Source organism: Cibotium barometz, chromosome 14 (assembly GCF_041138505.1).
Source record: "Cibotium barometz isolate CiBa-2024 chromosome 14, ASM4113850v1, whole genome shotgun sequence".
NCBI lineage: Eukaryota > Viridiplantae > Streptophyta > Polypodiopsida > Cyatheales > Cibotiaceae > Cibotium > Cibotium barometz.
Window position 1 is genome coordinate 23,656,444 of NC_141059.1, and position 8,903 is coordinate 23,665,346.

Below are 8,903 nucleotides of genomic sequence, written 5' to 3' on the forward strand. Positions count from 1 at the left end.
CTCATCACTTCACATATATTAAAATCTATCCAGTTTACATCGCATCTTATCACATCCATTTCACATCACATCTCATTCATTCACATCCCAATTCACATGCTAACACATTCATTCATGTCCCTTATCGTTCATTCACATCCCGATTCACATCACATCACATCCATTCACATCCATTCATTCATGTTCCTTATCGTTCATTCACATCCCGATTCACATCACATCACATCCATTCACATCTCTTATCATTCATTCACATCCCGATTCACATGCTATCACATTCATTCACATCCTGATTCACATGACATCACATCTCATCTATTCATTCACATTTATCTGAGTCACATCACATCTATTTACCTCTCATTCTCATCACATCTATTCTCATCACATCCATCCATCCATTCATTCCCATCTATTTAGCATTACATCTCATCACATCTATTTACCTCACATTCTCGTCACTCCTATTCTCATCGCATCCATCCATCCATTCATTCCCATCTATCTGATTTGCATCAAATATCATCACATCTATTTACCTCTCATTCTCATCACTTCTATTTTCTTTATGCATAAAATCAAAATTTGATGAGATTAACAATTTTGAATAAAAATAAATTCTTTATGCATCTTTCTATGCATAAAATCAAAATTAATGAGAATAACTCTTTTGGAAGAAAAAAAAATTCTTTATGCATCTTTCTATGCATAAAATCAAATTTAATGAGAATAACTCCTTTTGAATAAAAATAAATTTCTTTATGCATCTTTCTATGCATAAAATCAAATTTAATGAGAATAACTCCTTTGGAATAAAAATAAATTTATTTATGCATCTTTCTATGCATAAAATCAAAATTAATGAGAAGAACTCCTTTGGAATAAAAATAATTTTCTTTATGCATCTTTCTATGCATAAAATCAAAATAAATGAGAATAACTCTTTTGGAATAAAAATAAATTCTTTATGCATCTTTCTATGCATAAAATCAAAATTTGATGAGAAAAAATCTTTTGGAATAAACATAAATTCTTTATGCATCTTTCTATGCATAAAATCAAAATTTGATGAGAACAACTCTTTTGGAATAAAAAAAAATTCTTTATGCATCTTTCTATGCATAAAATCAAAATTTGATGAGAATAACACTTTTGGAATAAAAATATATTCTTTATGCGTCTTTCTATGTACAAAATCAAAATTAATGGGAATAACTCTTTTGAAATAAAAAAAAATTCTTTATGCATCTTTCTTTGCATAAAATCAAAATTAATGAGAATAACTTTTTGGGAATAAAAATAAATCCTTTATGCATCTTTCTATGCATAAAATCAAAATTTGATGAGAACAACACTTTTGGAATAAAAATAAATTCTTTATGCATCATTCTATGCATAGAATCAGAATTTGATGAGAACAACACTTTTGGGAAAAAAATAAATAAATTATGCAACTTTCTATGCATAAAATCAAAATTTGATTAGAATAACACTTTTGGAATTAAAAAAAAATTCTTTATGCATCTTTCTATGCATAAAATCAAAATTTGATGAGAATAACTCTTTTGAAATAAAAATAAATTTCTTTATGCATCTTTCAATGCATAAAATCAAAATTAATGAGAATAACTCTTTTAAAATAAAAAAAATTCTTTATGCATCTTTCTCTGCATAAAATCAAAATTAATGAGAATAACTCTTTTGGAATTTAAAAAAAAATCTTTATGCATAAAATCAAAATTTGATGGAAACAACACTTTTGGAATTAAAAGAAATTCTTTGTGCATCTTTCTATGCATAAAATCAAAATTTGATGAGAGTAACACTTTTGGAATAAAAATAAATTCTTTATGCATCTTTCTATGCATAAAATCAAAATTTGATGAGAATAACACTTTTGAAATAAAAATAAATTCTTTACTATGCATAAAATCAAAATTTGATGAGAACAACACTTTTAAAATAAAAATAAATTCTTTATGCATCTTTCTTTGCATAAAATCAAAACTTGATGAGAACAACACTTTTGAAATAAAAATAAATTCTTTATGCATCTTTCTATCCATAAAATCAAAGTTTGATGAACAACACTTTTGGAATAAAAATAAATTCTTTATGCATCATTCTATGCATAAAGTCAAAATTTGATGAGAACAACACTTTTGGGAAAAAAATAAATAAATTATGCATCTTCTTATACATTAAATTTAAAATTTGATCAGAATAACACTTTTGGAATTAAAAAAATTTCTTTATGCATCTTTCTATGCATAAAATCAAAATTTGATGAGAATAACTCTTTTGAAATAAAAATAAATTTCTTTATGCATCTTTCAATGCATAAAATCAAAAATAATGAGAATAACTCTTTTGAAATAAAAAAATTCTTTATGCATCTTTCTCTGCATAAAATCAAAATTAATGAGAATAACTCTTTTGGAATTACAAAAAATCTTTATGCATAAAATCAAAATTTTATGGGAACAACACTTTTGGAATTAGAAGAAATTCTTTGTGCATATTTCTATGCATAAAATCAAAATTTGATGAGAGTAACACTTTTGGAATAAAAATAAATTCTTTATGCATCTTTCTATGCATAAAATCAAAATTTGATGAGAATAACACTTTTGGAATAGAAATAAATTCTTTACTATGCATAAAATCAAAATTTGATGAGAACAACACTTTTGGAATAAAAATAAATTTTGTATGCATCTTTCTTAAAATCAAGACTTGATGAGAACAACACTTTTGGAATAAAAATAAATTCTTTATGCATCTTTCTATGCATAAAATCAAGACTTGATGAGAACAACACTTTTGGAATAAAAATAAATTTCTTTATGCATCTTTCTATGAATAAAATCAAAATTTGATGAGAACAACACTTTTGAAAAATAAATAAATTCTTTATGCATCTTTCTATGCATAAAATCAAAATTTGATGAGAATAACTCTTTTGAAATAAAAATAAATTTCTTTATGCATCTTTAAATGCATAAAATCAAAAATAATGAGCATAACTCTTTTGAAATAAAAAAAATTCTTTATGCATCATCAAAATTAATGAGAATAACTCTTTTGTAATAAAAAAAAATTCTTTATGCATAAAATCAAAATTTGATGGGAACAACACTTTTGGAATTAAAAGAAATTCTTTGTGCATCTTTCTATGCATAAAATCAAAATTTGATGAGAGTAACACTTTTGGAATAAAAATAAATTCTTTATGCATCTTTCTATACATAAAATCAAAATTTGATGAGAATAATACTTTTGGAATAGAAATAAATTCTTTACTATGCATAAAATCAAAATTTGATGAGAACAACACTTTTGGAATAAAAATAAATTCTTTATGCATCTTTCTTTTGCATAAAATCAGAACTTGATTTTCGAAAAAAAAAATCAGAACTTGATGAGAACAACACTTTTGAAATAAAAAAAAATTCTTTATGCATCTTTCTATGCATAAAATCATAACTTGATGAGAACAACACTTTTGGAATAAAAATAAATTCTTTATGCATCTTTCTATGCATAAAATCAAGACTTGATGAGAACAACACTTTTGGAATAAAAATAAATTTCTTTATGCATCTTTCTATGAATAAAATCAAAATTTGATGAGAACAACACTTTTGAAAAAAAAATAAATTCTTTATGCATCTTTCTATGCATAAAATCAAAATTTCATGAGAATAACACTTTTGGAATAAAAATAATTTCTTTATGCATCTTTAAATGCATAAAATCAAAAATAATGAGAATAACTCTTTTGAAATAAAAATAAATTTCTTTATGCATCTTTCTATGTATAGAAATTAATTCTATTAAAACACCATATTAGTGAATCTGGGAATTTTTGAATACTTAAAAAAGGGGGACATGGATAACATGTTTGTAAGTTTCTCAAAACCCTATCATATGACCTATCATTGGAAAGCGCTTGAAAAATGGAATCTAAAGAGCTATAAAGCGCTCATTTTGGATTAGTGGTGTTCAAGTTATGGTCAATCCAAATTATGACCACGTGTCCCAAACTTGTGGGAAATTTCCATATTCCCCAATATGGTGTTACTAATGAAAATAACACTTTTATATTAAAAATATTTCTAATATACATTTTTCTATGCATAGAATAAAAATAACACTTTTAGAATACACAAGCGGTGGGGATTACTCTTTTTGAATAATAAAAAGATAAAACCTACTTCACCAAATTTAAGAAAATTTTGCCATTACCTCCTTTGTATAGCTGATCATTTTTTAAATTTTTCACTCTAAAATTTACTAGAAATTATCCAAGATGATTTAAATCATTCTAATCTAATCAATTTTCACTTTATTAAGAGTAAAAAATATGGAAAGTTTAATTCCATCAATTTGATTACACATCTAGGATAAAGAAAGGCTGAATTAAATAATGAAGAGAAGGGGGAAAGCCTTTCCAGCAAGGCATAAGATCCATTTTCATTTTAAAGGAAGTAAAAATCAGAAAACCATAAAATAGAATAAGAAAAAGTAGAATTTCTAACTTACTAGGGGTTTTGTGAGCTTTCCTTTGGCTTGATGGTTTGAGGGATCTCCTCTTGTTTGTAACAAGAGTGGACACCAATTCTTTTGAAGAGGAAATGGTAAAAAACAAATGAATTATCAATGAATTCACTATTTTTGGCTATGGGAGTAGTAGAGTAACAGTGCATAAAACACTTTTAACCATTTACAAAGGGGGACGCTTTATTTATAGAAAAAAGTGAGCCTCTAACCAAGCAAACTGATTCCAAAATTTTCCAGATTAGTTTGGTCAATTTTTGACCATTTTTAGGTCAGTTTAGCTTACTTTTTGGATCTAGTTGAAGCAGGAGAGAGGAGATTTGAAAATATTTCATTATTTGTGAGTTTGAAACTCACCTACACATGTGAAATAGGTGCCTCCTTCATGAGGGAAATTCCCCACACTCAGGTGTAAAAAATGCATCATTTCTTCTAAATATCTCTTCTTTTTTAACTATTAACCTTGTCCTTAGTCAACTCTTCATCTTATGTGAGCATTTTCTAATTTTTGGGGGATTTTATTTTATTATTCCATTTATCTCCTCCCTACATTTGGATTAATCTAATTGGTCCATCGGAACCTTAATTTAAAAATTTCAGAAAATCTGGACCCTTAGGCTAAGTCCTTTTGTGATTTCAATTTATTCCAATTGCACATTGGAAATTTCTTTTTCAATATCTTTTTTAGGGGAAACCATTTTAGACTCTAGCAAGATTTTTATATCCAAAAATATCCTGATTTTGAATTACCTCCCTCTACATATTTTCTCTCTCTAGGCCAAAACAAGGTAAAACAGGATCTTTCTTTTGTTTCAGAGAGGGGAATAACTATAAGATCAGAAGGAGAGGTTCTTACACCTGCACACCTCCAAAGCCGGAGGAAGGAATCTTACATCCTACCCCACTTAAAAAATGCGAGATGTCCTCATCTCGCAAAATTAGAGGAGAACTCTTTCCCTTAAGATCCAACTGATTCTGGGGTTCCTTATAGTCTGGTGAACCCAACAGAATTCTAGGATAAAGATCCCTTATATAAAACTCATCATTAGATAATAATTCACTTAGATCGTAACATTCAATCCTTTTCACAATAATGGTCCATTAGACCGAAATTTCTATCTAAACAGTCCTTCATGGAAATTTTCAATTATACAGATTTTTAATTTGACATCCCTTAACTTGATCCATTGGGTCAAGTGTTAACAGCAGCAATCTACCACCAGCACAATCCACTAATCTCATAGTGATTTACTGAAGTCGTTAACGTCATTACAGTTTTACGAACATCATCATAGGAACTCGTCCCATTCATCCTCATTGTGGTTTTGCTTAGTTTATTACATCTCAACCAAAATTCAGGAATCTTCATTTTTTAATCAGAATCCAAATCAACTCATCAGTTCTCAACTAGAATTTAAAATCATATCAACATTCGAATTCATCTTCTGGATAGTATTAATGCTTATAATTTCAAGTCTTAGATTTATTCGTATATACTGCCAGTAAAGAGCTGCATTTAAACCCTCGTCGTCGGTATATACGGGTAGTCACGGTCCTTGGAACTATAAGGTAAATACCATCACGTCTAGGCCTCAAGCAAGTCAAGGATTCCATACAATTGTGGTACTTCCATCTGAAGACCCAATTACCAATTTTACAAATTTCAGTTTGAATATCAAATTGTATGAATTTTATCACACAATTACAACCTTTTACTGCTTCTTCATAAAATTTTGACATTTTTGGCTTCTCGATTGATCCTCATTAGCCAATTCACTCTTATACCAGCTGTGAGGTCCCTATCCCCACCGCGCAACAAATTCAGGGGTGCTAGCAGCGGAAGTAGCACTTCTTGCGCAGGGCAGGGTCCCACACTCGGGGCCTCACCCATGGATATTCGGACAAGAGACTAATCCATTGGTTCTTCCAAAACGGAACCCGAATAAACTTCCCTTGCCCAGAAAGCACAAGCGATTCCTTGAGGATAGCTTTTCTCTAACGTAGTCAAAAGCCTTAACTAACTGAAACTGATCTGACCGAACCCATAAGTCCCATAGTCAGATCATGGAGAAGATTGTACTTGGATCATAGAGATCAATGCTTTTTTCCTCATTGAGAGGCACAACCATTGATTCTTTTCCATAGAACATTTTTTGTCCCGAATTTACTTCATCTATCAAACCAGAACAAAATTGAGTCTCAATTTAGGGATCCATCAGTCCAGCCTATGGGTTAGCCAACCGCCCAACCACTGTAGTGATGGGATCCGATTAAGAATTTTGTTAGGTTGTCTGGGGTACTAGGGAAAAGACTTCCCAGGCCCCCTAGCCGGATATTCATGCAAACTTAAAACTAGTCACACCACTTACACACCGAGAATATGAAATTGCCTTTCTCACAGATTCAACAGTATTTAAAACAATCATTTAATGAATCCATAGTGTCACTGATTATAATCCTCTAATTATCCAGTTGAATCCTTATTTTCAAACATTACTTCATCGGTGTACCTATGGCATCATTGGCAACCAGAACGCTCATCACTTGTCCAATCATGGGCCTTTTCGATAGTTCCTAGCTCATAGTACCCAGCAATATATTCACTTATAAAAATCCAAACGGAATCTCCATTGAAGATCAGCAAGATCAACCAACAGATAGATCCAAAAGAGCCATGGACTTGAGGACCAGCAAGATCAACCACAACAGATAGATCCAAAAGAGCCATGGACTTGAGGACCAGCAAGATCAACCAACAGATAGATCCAAAAGAGCCATGGACTCATCCGTTGGACTAGCAAGGTCAATCAACCAGATCCATGCCTGAATTCAGAAATCAACTCTTACTCCTTGATCCAAAATCTTTCCCGATGTGTATCTTTAGTGACCCAAAGCCCGAGCACCGTATGGTTAGCACCCTTTAGGATCCTTTGCAAGTCACCTAGCGCTTCACTCATAGGCTGCTTCCTTGGTCCCTTATCCACCGTACTGGAAGCTCACCATTTAAATGGAACCGAGGCTGAACCGAGGCTGGTCAAGACCTCAGCCGACCTTGCTATGCAAGACGTCCTCCAATGACTCTCCGTCAGCTGTTGCAACTTTATCAGCTAGGTCTCCACGATCGAACTCACAAGATGGTAAAAATGCTTCCCCAGCATTCCTGACATAAAACAGTCATTTAAAAATAGATTTCACATACAAATACAGTCCAATAATGTTTCCATCTTTTCTCATCACTCCATATCCTCACATTAGTCCCCATCTTTTCTCATCTTCCCATAATTTTTTTTTTCATTAATCCCTATCACATCACATCATTCCCACATCAAATCACATCCAATTGCATCATCCACACATCAATCCACATCATCCATACATCCATCCACACATCAATCCACATCATACATACATCCATCCACATCAATTTACACGTCAATCCACATCATCCATACATCCACCCACATTAATCCACATTATCCACACATCAATCCACATCATCCATACGTCCATTCACGTCAATCCACATTCTCCACACATCAATCCACATCATCCATACATCCATTCACGTCAATCCACATTCTCCACACATTCTCATAAGTATTCCCATTCTCATCTAATCACATCTTTTTCAATCTCATCAACCCACATCAATCCACATTCATTTCATAAGTATCCACATTCTCCACACATTCTCATAAGTATCCATATTCTCCACACATTCTCATAAGTATTCCCATTCTCATCTAATCACATCTTTTTCTATCTCATCACTTATTTCCTCATTTATCCTTATCAGATCTCATCCACTTGCATCTACCCATACATCTTATCACTTCACATACATTAAAATCTATCCAGTTTACATCGCATCTTATTAAAATCATTTCACATCTCATCTCATTCATTCACATCCCGATTCACATGCTAAAACATTCATTCATGTCCCTTATCGTTCATTCACATCCCGATTCAAATCACATCACATCCCTTATCATTCATTCACATCCTGATTCACATGCTATCACATTCAGTCACATCCTATATCATTCATTTACATCATGATTCACATGACATCACATCTCATCTATTCATTCACGTGACATCACATCTCATCTATTCATTCACATCTCGATTCATTCACATGACATCACATCTCATCTATTCATTCACATGACATCACATCTCATCTATTCATTCACATTTATCTGATTCACATCACATCTAATTATCTCTCTTTCTCATCACATCTATTCTCATCACATCCATCCATCCATTCATTCCCATCTATCTGATTCACATTACATCTCATCACATCTATTTACCTCACATTCTCATCACTCCTA